We start from the raw sequence: 15,310 nt of genomic DNA, 5'->3' as shown, positions 1-15,310 counted from the left end.
ACCAATCTGCTTACAAAATGTATATTTTGATGTGGTCAGTGGAGAGGAGGTTTCTTTCTCAAGACAAAGCCCTTTCCCCATCAGCATCACACAAGGAAGGTAGCAGTCCATAGCTATACAGCAGCACTGAGGCAAAGGGATGTGAGGAGGCCAAAATGAAAATCCTAAGAAGATATTCTGACTTTTTTTCCTTAAGCTATGTCCATTATATAGAAATCTTTCTATTTGTCCACTCTTTTTTTATGAAGACGAGACAGCAGCAATGACTGATAAGAAATGTCTCTGCTTGTATCTGCATTGTCCTCTGTCTACCTCATTCCATCCTGTTTGCTTTTGCAAAGGGTTTTATTCAAAGAATTTCCGAAAGTATAGAGGATATGGTATAATCCATTTAAACCTACAAATGAACACTTCCAGCACAGAGAAGGAATTAATGTTTGCAACTGGCCTTCAATATGTAACTTCCCATCTGAGCCTTTTACATATTCTGATATATTTTGTCCCTGTTCAAACCTATCAATCCCACAAACAGAACAGATGCTCAGCACACTGTGGTAATGGATACTTCAAAAAAGAAACAAAAATTTAAGATCAGTTTCCCTCTCTCTGTTCAAAAATGTTCTCTCAGTGTTTCCAAATGCCTAAATCATGGCTCAGGGAGACATTTGATACTGTCAAACTGCAGTTCTCAATGATATAAATGTACTTGGGGTTAGTGTGAAATTTCCTAACTTGAAACCTGCTGCCTGTCACACTGAGGTTATTGTCCAGAAGTGAAACCACAGAGAAATGCAATCAGACAAGAAACCCTTCATTGGATCTGGGGTCAAATCCTGAATATGCAGATGCTGAAAGGGATCTTGATAGACTCTGAACTCACTTTTTTTTTCCCTAGGCATTTGCAATGTGCCCCAGAATGTCACAGTTGAAACCTCCCACCATGAAAGGGCAAGAGCTGAGTTAGAAGAGTTATTGCAAATCAGCTCAGTGATGCAGCAGCTCAGTCATGTGGGGGGATTTGTAAACAGCTGGCAAGGCAAGCACCACAGTTCTGAGTTCGGAGTTAATTACATGGAAGTGATAAAAGTACCATGTCTAGGATTAGGGGAGATGAGCATATTAATATAAAAGAGAAGAAAAAAATATTAAACTTGCCTATTTCTTTCAGAATTGTAGATCATCAGTTCATCATCCTTCCTGATCTCCATCAAACATCAGTGAATCTTATCCATGTATTCTGTGGGCAGGTGGCATCTTTTAGATCCTTGACAGAGCCCAAAAGAAGAGATTTTAGTCCTTAATTAGGGCTTCAAGATGCCTCTGCAAGAAAAGCAGTAACAGATAGACACAGAACTACTGTTTGTGCTGTTGAATTTTTTAAACATATTTTGCAGGATATCTGTGAAAGGGTGTTTTGGGTTTTTTTATCCTGTAATATTTGCTTCCTGTCCAGAATAGCTTCTACATGGCCAGAGGTAGGAATCTCATGTTTTAAAGCATCCATGTTTTTTGTTTTCAAACATTTTGTTTAAAAACCAACAGCTATAGCCAGGACTATCATAAACCCACAAAATCTCAGTCCAGTTCAGCTTGTCACCTTGCCAAGAATGCTTCTTAGATTAATATAAACAGCATCAAACTACTTAACTGAATTGCATTTGGGAGAGATAAGGAAAACAATACAGATGATTGTGGAAGCTGCACCAACCAAACTTCCAAAGAACACGTTACAGAATTTTATATGGAAAAAACAATAACAAACATATTACAAGGCCCTGGCACTCACAGTTGCTCCTAGCAGAAAGGCAACATAAAGAAATGGCTTTTAGTGTAGAAACTGGAGTGTATCCTGGATCCTGCAAAGCTGCTGACACAGGCTGTAACTGGTGGAAAACCAACAGAACCTGTCATCCCCATGTTTCAGTACTGACAGTGTAAAAGGGTTTTTTCCATTTAGAAATTCATTTGAAAGCAGTAGTGACAAGTGAATTCCTATTTCCATCTACAGTGGAAAGAATTTCCCACTCCAATGGTTGATTCTTCTTTTTGTTATTTTAGGGCAAATCAGGGGTGATTCTGGCAAAGCCAGGGTGTTTGAATAAATGGAGAGGATGGAGCCCCACACATCTCTTGGTCAGAGCATCCCTGACTGTGACAAGGACATTCTCTTCACAGATGCCAGGAGGACACAGTAGGAACCATGTCTTGTTGAAGAGAGGATGTTTTATATTCAAAAGTTTATATTCAAAAGCAGACACATGGAACTGGGAAAAAACAAGCTCAACTTTCTCAATGATCTTGGAGGATGAGAAAGTCTGGACTGCAGAATCTGGGCAACTCCTTACTCAGAGAGGCTTAGAAATCACAGTAGAAAGGAGTATCTCTTCAAATCCAAATTGGAATAAACAAGGAAAAAGAATTCTGGAGTGACTCAGCACTAAAGCTGAAGAGGCTCAACATTGCTTGTTAGCAGAGCCCTGTCCTGGGCAGGCTGTGATGCAAACACAGACATCACTGCTTCATGCATGGAAGAGTAAAACTGCAGAATCTCTCTCCAGACACAGCAGTGGCTCCTCCCAAGAAAATCAGGACCTCAGGTGCAGGAGACAGTTTGTGTTTGCATCTTGTCCCAAGAGAACAGGAAAAGGTAACTGGAGCATACATCCATCACAGGAGCTGGGAAGCACTGCCAAGGCCAATAATGAAGAAATTATTTCAGTTTTCTTGCTTAAAGATGAAGGTGGCTCCAAAGCAGAGTGAGAGAACAAATACCACTGTGGTATGATGGATATTGAGGAAGGTTTGGCTCCAGACTGAGCTAAAAATCTGAGCTAATGCTGCTGTATACACCTGGTTATGGTATTTAAAAGAAAGTGCCCTCAGCATGAGGGGAAAATCAGGAAGGTTTGTGTTCCAGCAGGTTCACTGCAAATCATACTTTGTGAGACTCCTCTGTGACCCTGGGCAAGTGACATGCAGCTGGATTTTAATAAACTATTCAGCATCTACCTCCACTGGAATTAGTGGAAATTAAATGTCATGAATCTGTCTATTACATCTCTCCAGCTGTGAAATGGGAACTGTCCTTCCTGCCTCAAAGAAATACTTCCAGGGATTCTGAAGTGTTTTGACAGGGCAGTAATAGAAAGTGTGCACGTATCCTAAACAGAAATATGAAGTTTCCTCAGCTGATGCTGTGCTGATGTGCTGAATAAATATTGTCTTTAGGTTTTTCGCAATATTCAGGTTTATCAGCCAAATGAAAGCCAGGCATGGATGGTATTTTTTATGTGCTGAATAAATATTCATCAGGATATGCATTTTTAAAGCTAAAGAGCCAATATTATTTATAGTCTGTGCTTTCATGTAGAGAATCCAGTTATATGAGAAATGAGGAGGAAAAGTGACACCCTGCTATGAGGTTGCTGGATATTTGCTAACAAGACCATGATGAGGGTGAAACAATCCTGTGCTTGACTTCAATGGAGAGTGTGGGAGTTGAAAAATCGAGATTTATTTCAGTATCTTGTTGAACTTGGATGGGTAACTTTAGGCACTCAAATAGTTTGTGCAAGATACTTGGCAAACATCAGAGTGAGACATTCACAGAAACAGGTGAAAAACCCAAACACATACATCCACTGATTCAAGATCCCAAGATCTCTCAATGTAGGTGGTTTTAAAACAGCAGAGGAACATCGTTATTGGGATTTTTTTTTTTTTTTTTAATGCTCAAGAAAGGCTTATGCAAAGCCAGTGACAGAAGAGTCTCTCCTTCCCCCAGGACAACTCAGGGACTGTTTTCAGTCTGTGCTACTGTATACATTCCATCATTATGTGCCTCTAAAAATGAAAAACAGGTTAAGAAATTGCAAGGTGAATGAGTTAATATATAAACCATTATCATACTCAAGTGCTATACAACAGAATACCTTCTATTTAATTATGAGGCAGTAGAGTCAGTGCAGTGTGGTGACATTAATCATCACAATACTGAAATTTTGTTGCCATGGTGTGTTTTTTAAGAGGAAACTATTTTAAGATGTAAATTAACTTTGCCTTAGAATTTCCCTCCTCACACAAGCAGTAATCACTGTTTGTAGGCATTGTGTTGCAAGAGCAGCTCAGAGACATTATTAAATGCTCTCATCAGAGCTACATCCATCCTCATTCTGGCCCCATTGCAAGGCCTTCCCATTTCCCTGCTGTCCCTTAGCACTTTATAACAGATATTTGAGCAGTCAGGGAATGTTATGCAATGACAGCTATGAACTTTAATATCCCTTATCTAACATCATAAACCAGGTATCAGTTCCCTCCCCATGGCCAGCCCTTCTCTCAGGGCAGCAGGGTGTGTCCCTCAGCCCTGTTTGTTCTCCAGACCTCACACCAAGTGAGCTCCCCTGCAAAGGGACAGACCTTTTTGTGCACATGCAGATATTTACTAGAATTTACTCCTGCAACATCTACCTATAATACCCACAAATCAAACGGAGTCTTTGCCCTGCACTGCAGATCCATCCCCATCACGCCCAGCCCTTGGGTTTATGTCCTAAGGGGTAATTTAGGCTCTCACAGCTGGACAGCAGCACTGAGATGATGGACTGCAGTGGTTTCTGGAATCCGACCAGCTCCTGGGGAGAGGGAGCTGGGAATAAATCCTTGGATCAGACCCAGGTTAGAGATGCTGAGAAAGCATTTCTGGCCTGGGCTGAAGGTCTGCTGAGGAGATCTGGTCACGGAGCACACAAGAGTAAAAAGATTTTTTGGGTGTGAGAAGCTGGAGCAGGTGATACTATCCTTCAGGCAGGGACCTGTGATTGTAAATTTATAGTAAAGTCACCATTCCCACATCCACAGAGCTGAATTTTCCGTGGGGGTAAATTTTGTCAGTTATCCTGATTTTGACCACAAAATAGTCCCTGGAAGTCAGACTAGGTTATTGTTATGGCTACGAAACAAATATTCTGTTATTGTAAAGGGCAACCATTTTGTGCTTCCTGAGCTGAAAAACTATTGTCAATAAGTTACGAATTCAGACTAGAGCCTGAGGGACTCAGACACTCAAATGCCATTGAACTTCATAAACAGCTGAGTGCTTACATCCTTTAGGCTCCTAAATCCTTCCCTAAAATTACAAATCTGATCTATAAACACAAAAATCTAATAGTTTGAAAGAAAGGTTTGCAATAAAGTATAGATCCAGCCTAAATCCTTTGTTCATGAGATGCTGATCAATGTACACAACTCCAGTGTCAGCTCATCACTTGTAAAATCTTTTGACCTTGAACTGTTTTTACTTCTTAATTTCACTTGTTTAATTTTTTGTTGCCAACTATCTGAATTGAAGGTCTCTGAAGTAAGAAAAGTCATATTCCTAATTAATTCTGTGTTCACTGGCTCTAAGCAAGGTGGGCACATCTGTATCTTTTTGCTTACAGAACAGTTGTAGAACAGTTGCAAAGTTTTCTGTGCAGTCATTTGAACCACATTTTCAGCTTCTAATCTCCTGCTGGAGTGAAATTCAAAGCACAATGGACCGACCAGAATTCCTTTCTTGAATTTGTTTTGCTTTTAGTAGAACTCCGGCATTTCTGCCTTTTGACTGGAATCCCTTTGTCCTGTCCCACCCATCAGAGAGGTCATGCCTGGCTCCTTTTGGCACCGAGATGCCTTTCTGCTGTGAGAAAAGGAGCTGCATGCAGCACACTGTGCATTTGCATAACCTTTTTGGTAGCAGTTTGTCAAGAATCCCTCTCACTGTTACTTCTGTATTGTTCTCTGTCTCGCTGAGAGAACAGTGCAGTTTCTAAGGATGCAAAATGATAGCTCTGTCTGGTGTATTATAGAATATTAAATACATTATTAAAATCCAGCTACTTCTGACAGGGTTCTTCTAGTATTTGTCACTTAAGGGTTTGTTGAACCCTACAAAGCACATTTTATGACAGTTGATCACAAAGTTTCTCTTGGTAAAAAATTTTTGAGGTGCCTTTATAATCTCTTTTCCTTGCTTTGGTTTACTGAGATGATTATCAGAAATGTAAACAGGTTTTATTTTGCTAAATATCAACACATTCAACTGCTTCACTACTTTTAGCTTCTGATCCCAATCAACGTTTGACCAGAGCGTATCTCTGGAACCTTTAGCAAAATACCCTTTAGATTCCCTGAACCTCTATTCATTAAAACACCTTCATGACCATGTAGGACAGCTGAGGGAAGAACCACTACTTAACCAAATTTCCATACACTTACATAGAAATTTCAGTCCATTTTCTATCTATTCTGAGAGGGGGGTTGTGTATTTTAGGTCAGAAGCAAGACGCTGGCTCTGCATTGCTGCAGAGGATGGTGTCTGCTGAGGTGCATCCAGCTAAGGGAGGAATTCCTGGCAGCTCCTGGGCTGTGGGTGCACAGCAGGTGGCACTCGGTGTCTGGAGGAGACAGACGGTGCCGGTGCCTCTTCAGCCAGGAAGCAGAAGGCAGCCAATCCCACCACTTGCAGAATTAACCGCGCAGAGTATGTAATCACTAACTGTGGATCAATTTAATTAGTGTCCTGTCAACGTGTGCAGTCACCCTTTTGATCTATATCCTCACACACATCTCTGATGTGTCTGTTTCAGGGTTTACAAACTGGGAGTTAAAAAAGAGGATTGAGAGTCTGTGACTGGAGCCCCAGCTGTGCTGGGAGCAGGGGACACCACTGCTGTGAAAGCCACGAAACACGCGTGTTACCGACGTGTTATTGCCCAGCACTGGGGTCCTTCTCTGTCTCCCCCGACAGAGACACTTGCAATAAATTTAGACACCACCAGAATATAAAAAGATAAAAGCCCTTTGTTCCATCTAAAGTGGTTGCTGATAAGCAATCGCTATTAACAACACGCTGTTGGAAAGCTGTTGTACAGACAACATTCAGCAGCGTGTAAGACACTTCCCAGCTTCAACCACTTCAGATTTAAGATACAAATGCCCCTGTATCTTAGCAATCGTTGCTTGACAACTCCTAGATTGTTGGAAAAACATATCAGAGTCCAGCAACAAAATCCAGTTGCTCTCGCTTAGCTTGACTTTCCAGGAACCTAATGGAAAAAATAAATTGTATTTTGTTTGATAGATTAGCTGATAAGTCTTGCATGAAAGGGGGTGCACACAGTTGTTTTGTTCAAAGGCATGAGAGAAACTGATTTTCTAAATGTTACATAAAAGGTTGGTCACCAATGAGAGTGCATACTGATATTGAAAAGGTAATATCAACAGAAATAAAGAATAAATCACTAGGCATAGTTTGAGTTAAGAGCAATGCACATGAAGATGCTGTGATTTTTTTTTCCAGAATGTCTTAATGAAAATGTGGATTTCAAAAGGATTCAATTGCTCCATGTATTGAAATTAGTAGGAGCTGAATTTTCAGAGCTGTAGCTGTGTTTCAGAATTCTACCAGAGCATCCTTTTCTTATCAGTGATGAGAATATTTCTCATGCACTGGAAACACCAAGCCTAATAACAGGGCAACAAACATCCCTTAAAATCCACACTAAACCAGGGAAAAATTAATTGCAATATTATTTGGTCACAGAAATGATTTTAACTTCCATTTTATACCGAGAAGTAAAAAAGTGTACAAACAAATGAGTTCTCAGGAAACTCTGCAGCAATTTGCCCACTGGCCTGTGGGGAAGCCCTCGTGCTTCTGGCTACTCATGTACAACCTGTGACAGCTGAAGAAGGGACATGGATTGTTGGAGCTGTCTCCTTTCCCCACTCCTCTCATTATTTATGACATGGATTTTGAAATTGAAAGGTGGACCAAGGGTACAGGATGGAGAATGGGATGAGATGAAGGAGCTGCAACCTGGCTGTCTCACAGCACTTGTATTCTCCACAGGCTTTTGGGAACATCATTCTCTGACATAAAAACAAACCACAAAAAAAGTGCCCCAAACCAAAACAGCTGCATTGTTAGATGGAGAAACAAATCCCATTTGGAAAACATAAAGGTTCTGATTTTTATACAAACATGATTATACTGTCTGACATTATTGATGTTGACAGCAATTGTAAAGTGAATTTGGAGAGATTAAGTGTATAGGGGTATTGTCTGTAATTTTTAATAATCCTCTTCTCTTAGATCCTGAAGAAAAGGAGCATTATTTTTGTGGATGTATTAATGGAATCTGCCTGTCAAAATAATGAAATTGAAAAAGCTTTTATTGGGTATGTATATCATAGAAATGTTAGCATTATATATGTCCCTTGTGCCAAATGTATTACCACAGCAATAAGTGGAGAAGCGTCAACAGGAATACAGTATATAATGATGCTTAAAAATCCCTCACATATTGACATTGCTATAAATCTAAACAGGTCTAGGAGCCACATTCCCCCAAATAATTTGCAACAACTTCTATTAGCATTTAACATTCATTGTTTTCTTCATTTCAGGTATTATTCTAGTAGGAAACTACTAAGAGGTCTGGAATGAGAATCCAAAGCCTTTCATGTCAGGTGCAGCATTAGAGAACCCATTTCCTCTCCTTAGCAAACCTGATCATGTGAAATGTTATATATCCTACCCCTTTCCATCATGAGGCTGAGGTTTTCCATGAATGATTGGCCAACCAGATACAAGACAAATACAAGATGAAATCCATTTGAATAATTGCTAAATACTATAGTCAGAAAAGTATGTAACATGCATCATAATGCAGAAGTTTTGTGGGAGCTATAATGGACTCTCTCTGTATATCTGCCACCATAAACTCTGTAGCAGTCACTAAGGCCATGTTATTGCAGAAAAAATATAAAATAAATACAATCTTGGTAAAATACAGGCAGTAATTATTTGTTTGTTTCAGCTGAAGTAAATGATCCCTGGATCTGAAATTCATGCTTTGGGAAAGCTGTTGAGAAGATGAAGTCAGAGAAGACAGACTAAAATGGCAGCAGATGTAAACAAAACACCTGGGCTGCTCTGCTGAAGGAAAGACAACACTGAGGGAGAGGACTGCAAGATATTTCAAATATGTTTCCATCTAATTGTTCTCCCTCTGCATAGAGACAGGACAAGAAATGCAGTATTTCACCTTTATGAAGGGAAAATAAAAAGAGTCAGTTTTCTAATGTTGGTAAGGGAACAGATTGCCTAAGGATACAGTGGAATCATCATTGAATGATTTAAAACACGTGGCAAGAATGGCAAAAATATCCCTGATAATCAAAAGAGGAGAATGGACTAGATAAAGGTACCCACACTGTCACCACCTGTGATCTGCAAGACCACTACAAATGGCTTAAAAGAAATGTGGAATCCCAGAGTGAAGAGCACTTTTAGATGTCTTTTAATGCAAAGAGTTTTTTTCATGGGTGGTGGACTTCATAGTAGTATAACTATAACATTATACACTGGAACACAGCTTCACACATACATTTAAAACATAGTACTATACCAGAGTTTTAAATAAATGTTAGGAATCAGAAAACTGGCAATGGGGATTAAGTTTTTTTAACTTTTGGAATGGATTTTTGAAGCAATGACTCAACTATTTTGTGTGGTTTTGGTATGCACACACATAAATGGGATCATATATCTGCAGGGAATTTGCATTCCTGAAGATGAAGGATTTCATGTCAGTGTTAAACAGTGTGTGATGTACAACACCACCACCCCATCTCCAGAATTTATGTTCTAGTTAGGGAGTCTATGATCAGAAAATTCTAAACAATGTAGGAAGAAATGAATGTGTCAGCCCTTAATATCAGGTTAGAGAGTCAAAGTCAGTCTTGGTAAGGTAGGAGACGCTTTTTTCTCATCCAGCACTTCTGAGAAAATGAAATCAAAAGTTGGTGCTGCAGCTGTAAATTGACAAGTTAAAAGTGCTGTGGAGCTGCAGCAGCAGGAACAGGGAGGGAATGTCTCCTTTGTGGCAGAGGCAGCTTGGAAGGAGAACCTGTGTGAGGCACTTAGCAGTGTCTGCAGGTGGAGTTCTTCAGAGACACTTTTGTTTTCCCTCCCTACCAAGAATGATTAATTCCTGCCTCTTCAATGCAGCCCAGCCGTTTCTCCTCTTTTGCAATGACACCATGGCAGAGATGGGGGCCTGCAGTCTCTGTGGGCTGGACTGGCACTGCTGGCTCCTCCTGGGCTGTAGTGCTGAGCCTGAGGAGCTGGGAAGGGCCATGCAGTGGGAATGTGCTTGGCTGACTCTGCTTTCCAAGTAGGAGAGGATGCACAGGGAAGTCCCAAAGCTTTCCATTCAATTAGTGAACATCCCTGCCACTGGCAACAGGACTGAACTACAGCTGGTACCAAAGAGGGAAACTCAGATGTCACTTTGCCGCTCGCATACACGTGTAGTGATTTGTTCTTGTATATGTGAATATTTCAGAAATGCCTAAAACACTTGAAAGAGTTACTCTGCCTCAGCCTCACTCCAGCTGCTGGCAACCATTAGGCTGTTTGTCTCATCTTTACTGAACTGGCATTGCTGGGAGCAACACCACTGGCATGACAGTGACTGACAGGAGATGCTGCAGGAGAGGCACTAATTGGGGGAAGCAGGAGCAGCAGACCACGGCTCACCGGGCAGCTCAGGAGAGGGAAGGGACTTGGGAAGTGACCTGGACTCCTGCTGATGGGGAAAGGGCAAGGCAGGAGGGCTGAACAAGAGAGAAAGGACACGCCTGTGTGAATGTGTGACCCTGAGCAGCAGCACAAGGTCGTGTTATCAAGTCAGCTTTTTGCCACGGAAGGAAATGATGTGACTATTCTTTTTGGATTAAAAAATGAGAATTACTGTGGTGCCTACAAGCATGAGAAACTTATTTGCATGCCCTGCCATCTGGAACGTTACCTCCCTTTCCATCCTGGGTGCTGTCACATTTTTCATACCATGGCTCAGTTCTTACTAGAAAACCTCCTGATGGACCACTTATTTCTTTCTTTATCCCATCATGGACTGCATTCTGCCTTTCTCTTGGAAAGACATTATCCAGATCACCCTGGCAATGGCAGCAGCTGCTTAAAAGCAGCCCAGAAGGTCCCTCTTCAAATCCAGTTGTTTCAGTTAAAAAATGGTCTCTTCATTGCCATGACAAATACAAAGGCACAGAAACAAATAAAATAATATCATCATCAAGAGCAAGGCTTTAAGAACCTCTATAACAACTCATTGTAAACACAAATGTCAGTGCTGGGCTTAATCCCTGTTATCTCTCTGAGTTCATTGTGGAAGCACAGGCAGGAAGGTTGCCCTGGCTGTGGGAAGAGAGAGATGCATGACACAGGAGAAACGTGGTCATTCCCTGTGCTCACAACCTGATTTTCCTTCCGTGTGGACAAACTTCTCTTCCACAATATCACCATAATTTCTTTATTCTCTTCAGACAGTAAATGTTTTTCAGCAGATATTGCATCTTTGCTAACAAGGCAGCAGGACAGATGGCACACCTAAAGTGTACCACAAGACATATGTTTTTGTGTAAGTACGTGAAGGTTTTCAGTATGCAGGAATGTGTGTTTATTTTTGTTAGTAGAACCTGTATATCTACATTGGTCAGCTGATGATCTGGCTTGGCATCCATGTAAAGTCACAAGACAAAATTTCCAAATTCCAAATGTCTACCTGACTTTTAAAGGCTTAAATTAAAGTTAGCTTAGCTACTCAGCTACAGGAGGTTGATGAGGTGTTTGAGATCTGGTGTGAAAATTCAGAGCCATATGATATGACTTGAAGAATGGAAGATTCCTGTAAATAATTGGGGTATAGACAAGAGTGGAAGATATTTAGCCTTGCCTGTCAGGTTGCAAATACCTCATGGCAGCTGAAAAACATGCAGGGCAGAAATTCTGTAAAATGCATTTGTGGCTGTGGAAGAGAAAGAAAAAAAAAAAAAAGACAAAACAAACCCACAACATGCTTTTGGTTGGGGAAAGGATCAAAGGTATGGCAGTGCAATTGCTTTTGGAAGTCTCTCCAGGAGCAGGATTTCATGCAGACACCTGCTGGTGCTGTCTGCTGCTCTCTGTGTTTGTGTGGTCTGTGCCAAGGAGACTTTTGGGGAGCGTCTGCAAAAATGTGCAAGTTGCTGATAGAACATTGCAGAAAGTGATAAGTTTTGTTATTTAATTTACACCAACCTTTTTCTTTTTTTTTGTATGGATCATGTTTCCCTGGGTACTCACAGCACATGGGAGCCTGAGCACTGGCAGACCCTTGGAGTTCTCCTGCAGGAACAGGAATGACTGACTGTAGGGGTTTCTTCACAGTTTATTAAAACTAAACCAATGCCTTTCAAAACACCCTCGATGATCTCTAAGCTCTTGATGCTGAAGTCACTGGATTTCTCAAAACATGAATCTAGACTGGTTTTAGATATCTGTCTTCCAAGCAGAAAACAGAAGCATCTCTGAAAAATTTTACTACCTTCCGACATCATGTGAAATATTTGACCTAGAGGACTTGCAGTCAAAGTGGTGAAACTAATTTGTCTTCTATTTTCCATATGCTTGTTTTTTCCTACTATTGAAATAGCTTTAAGCTAAAAATTGTCAATAAGAAATAGATTTTTAATTATTCTTCATCAGTGTCCTGATTTTGATTATTACACAGTATTTTAAAGAAAATGTGGGATCTGAGAGCTATAAATTTTTCCAGCTTCTGGATGAAATAGAGACACCCTGCAACAGGGATGCTATCTATGCATGAACAGAAAAACTCTTTTAAATTATAAACAAAAGCTGGCCATGCAACAAAGCCTCCTTTTCATCTTCTTGTCAGTCCAGCTCAAGATGCAAATGCCCTGAGTGAGTAATACATCCTTAGAGTGACACCACTGGACCATCACTCACTTGGAAAAACCACACAAGCTGCAGCTCTGATGGGCTGCAAGAGGAGATGGAAGCTCTGCAGTGAAGGCAAAGCAGTAAAAAGGCATCTGAGGTGCAGAGGGATGGACACTCTAAGCAGTGTGAGGGATTTCAAGTCTTCATGCAGAGTGCTGGGAGGTGTGGGAGATGTCTAAATCCCCCAAAAGGATACAAGGAGCTCATGGTCTCTCTAGCCTAAGCACAGGAGGACTCTGCTACTCAAAGGTAGCACAGAGGAGAGAAAAAGTACCTTAATTAAATGCGTGGTTCTTAGAGCAATGCATTAGGGTTCAGTAGGAGACATAAAATTGTATTTTTTTAATACTATTCATTGTAAAAACACACTGGAAGACCTAATGAACCTATCCATAGCCATGGGCTGCCACTAGGACCTGTCTGATCACAGAACATAACACTGAGCACTGAGCACTCAGTCTGATGCTGAAGGAATCTCTTGTAGTAGGGATGGAGGATTTTCCAAGTTGGTCTTTGTTAGAAAGATGTGACACAACATCTCCCTGAAACAGAAACATCAGGGTTTGCCATGTGGTTTAGGCCAGACCTTTTGAAACATCCAGGAAGATTCCTTCTTTAGTGACTGACACTCACAAAAGTTGTCAGGGCCTAAAGGAACCCTTCCAAACAGACAAGAAGTGAGATTGTTCTTCAGGATCAGGCTCTGGTTGCCCCAGGACCATTAGCACATAACACCTATCAGATGAAGCAGCTGATGCAGATATCAAGGGGTTGAAAGATATTTGCAGCTACACAGCTTTGGCATCTCAGATATTTTACTATTTTTTTTCCTCTCTGAAAGGAGCATTATAGCTCTTCCACCAATTTTAGAAGAATTATCTAAACAGCCACCTACAAACCTGTGAGGCCTGTGAAAACTTCCATTCCTTTTGCCCAGAGCCAGCATAGCTCCTCTGCCTCTCACACTTTGGGGGTTTATAACCCCTCCTTCCTGCTTCTGGACCCTCTCACTGTGCACCCTTGCCAGCCTCATGCTCCCATTTTTCTTGCCCATCTTGAACTCCTTACCAGAGCACACTGAGCAGAGCAGCTGCCTCTACACAAGTCAGATTGATGCACATGATTACATGGACTGTTAACTTGGGTTTAAAAAAATTATTTACCTGCCAGCAGTCACAGACACCTTCACAAACCACTTGCTGATGACACTTGTGTTCACCTTGGAAAGGACATGGAGTGGAGAACGGGGTGTGACACCCTTAATGGATTGCCTGGAATTTGCCGCAGCGCTCGTAGCGTCTGACTCATGTCATGTCTGAGAAATACAACTCCTCTAAGAGACCCAGAAGATTTACTGAGGAAATAATGTCTATATTTCTGTATTATTGAAGACATTACGTATCTCAGTTTTATAGTGCTTCGCTCAATTCCATGTTCAAAATGCATTTTAAAAAAGTAGCAAGATATCTACTCTGTAGTACAGAACCACTTACGACTCAATTTTTCCATATTTTGTATGCTCGTTGAAATAGGAAAATTTTGGCAATAATGGGAAACTTTATGTTTTTATTTTATTCTGATCTGCCTGTGCACACTTGCATAAGTGGACAAAAACTCTCAGAAAATTCAGCAAAGAGCATGGCTGAACACAGAAATTTTCCATTTTTACTAAGGAAAGTGTTCAGAAGTCTCCAAAATGGTTGAATTTTCCTAACCAAGACAGAATCCACTGCCTGGCATTGGTGGTGTTCCCTGACTGGGACCACTTACCTGATTCTTTCCCCATGGCCCCCAAACCTCCTGCTGAGCCTTAGGGGATTTCTGTGGAATTCATAACTATTGTTTATCCCAAATATTACATATTCCATCAGGAAGTAAAAATGAGGTTTAAATAATGAACTTCAGCTTCTCCTTTTTTTGACCATATGGACCAGATTCTGAAACTGTGAAGACCAGAATTTTCTGGTGAAAATTGATGAATTCCCCATTCACTTGACTCATATTCATTTGATTTGCTTGACACTATAAAAACCCAAAATGATGGGTCTCAGCCTTAGTGAGTGCTGGTAACCCTGGCTGTTCTTTGGAAGTGGAAGTGTAGTTACTCAGATGGCACTTACTTTGCATAATAAATAAATAAGGACATGTAAATTATTAGATGTTCTGTAAGACAGTGGAGGGAAGTGCAGCAGTGACCACCTCACAAACTTTGTTCTAATAAGTGACTTAACAGAAGCTCAAAGACATCACACCCTAAAATGGGAGCTTCTGCAGAGAAGAGTTTCTACAAAGCTGGAGTCAAACATTTTAAAAAGGTAGAATTGATGCTTTTCAAATGCACTCCATTTTTGTCACTATTTTATTTTGATCTTATAAGGTACGGCTCTATTTATGGAAACTTACTGATATTCTAAAAATGGGATGTGTTCCTGCGCTATCTCAAATAAAATGTGCCATGTT

General features: G+C 40.8%; 1 long non-coding RNA gene across 1 annotated transcript in view; it reads right to left on the bottom strand.

Annotated features, from left to right (window-relative positions):
- The window catches only part of LOC138121191 (uncharacterized), a 76,414-nt gene that overhangs the window by 2,255 nt on the left and 58,849 nt on the right, over nucleotides 1–15,310 (bottom strand). The window contains exon 3 of the long non-coding RNA XR_011156130.1: nucleotides 1,156–1,264. This is a non-coding gene — a long non-coding RNA (uncharacterized lncRNA). The remainder of the gene's footprint in view (nucleotides 1–1,155; nucleotides 1,265–15,310) is intronic.

This window comes from Aphelocoma coerulescens, chromosome 20, assembly GCF_041296385.1.
Source record: "Aphelocoma coerulescens isolate FSJ_1873_10779 chromosome 20, UR_Acoe_1.0, whole genome shotgun sequence".
Taxonomy (NCBI): Eukaryota; Metazoa; Chordata; class Aves; order Passeriformes; family Corvidae; genus Aphelocoma; species Aphelocoma coerulescens.
Note: the sequence above shows the minus strand (reverse complement) of the source record. Positions and strands in the feature narration are given on the sequence as shown.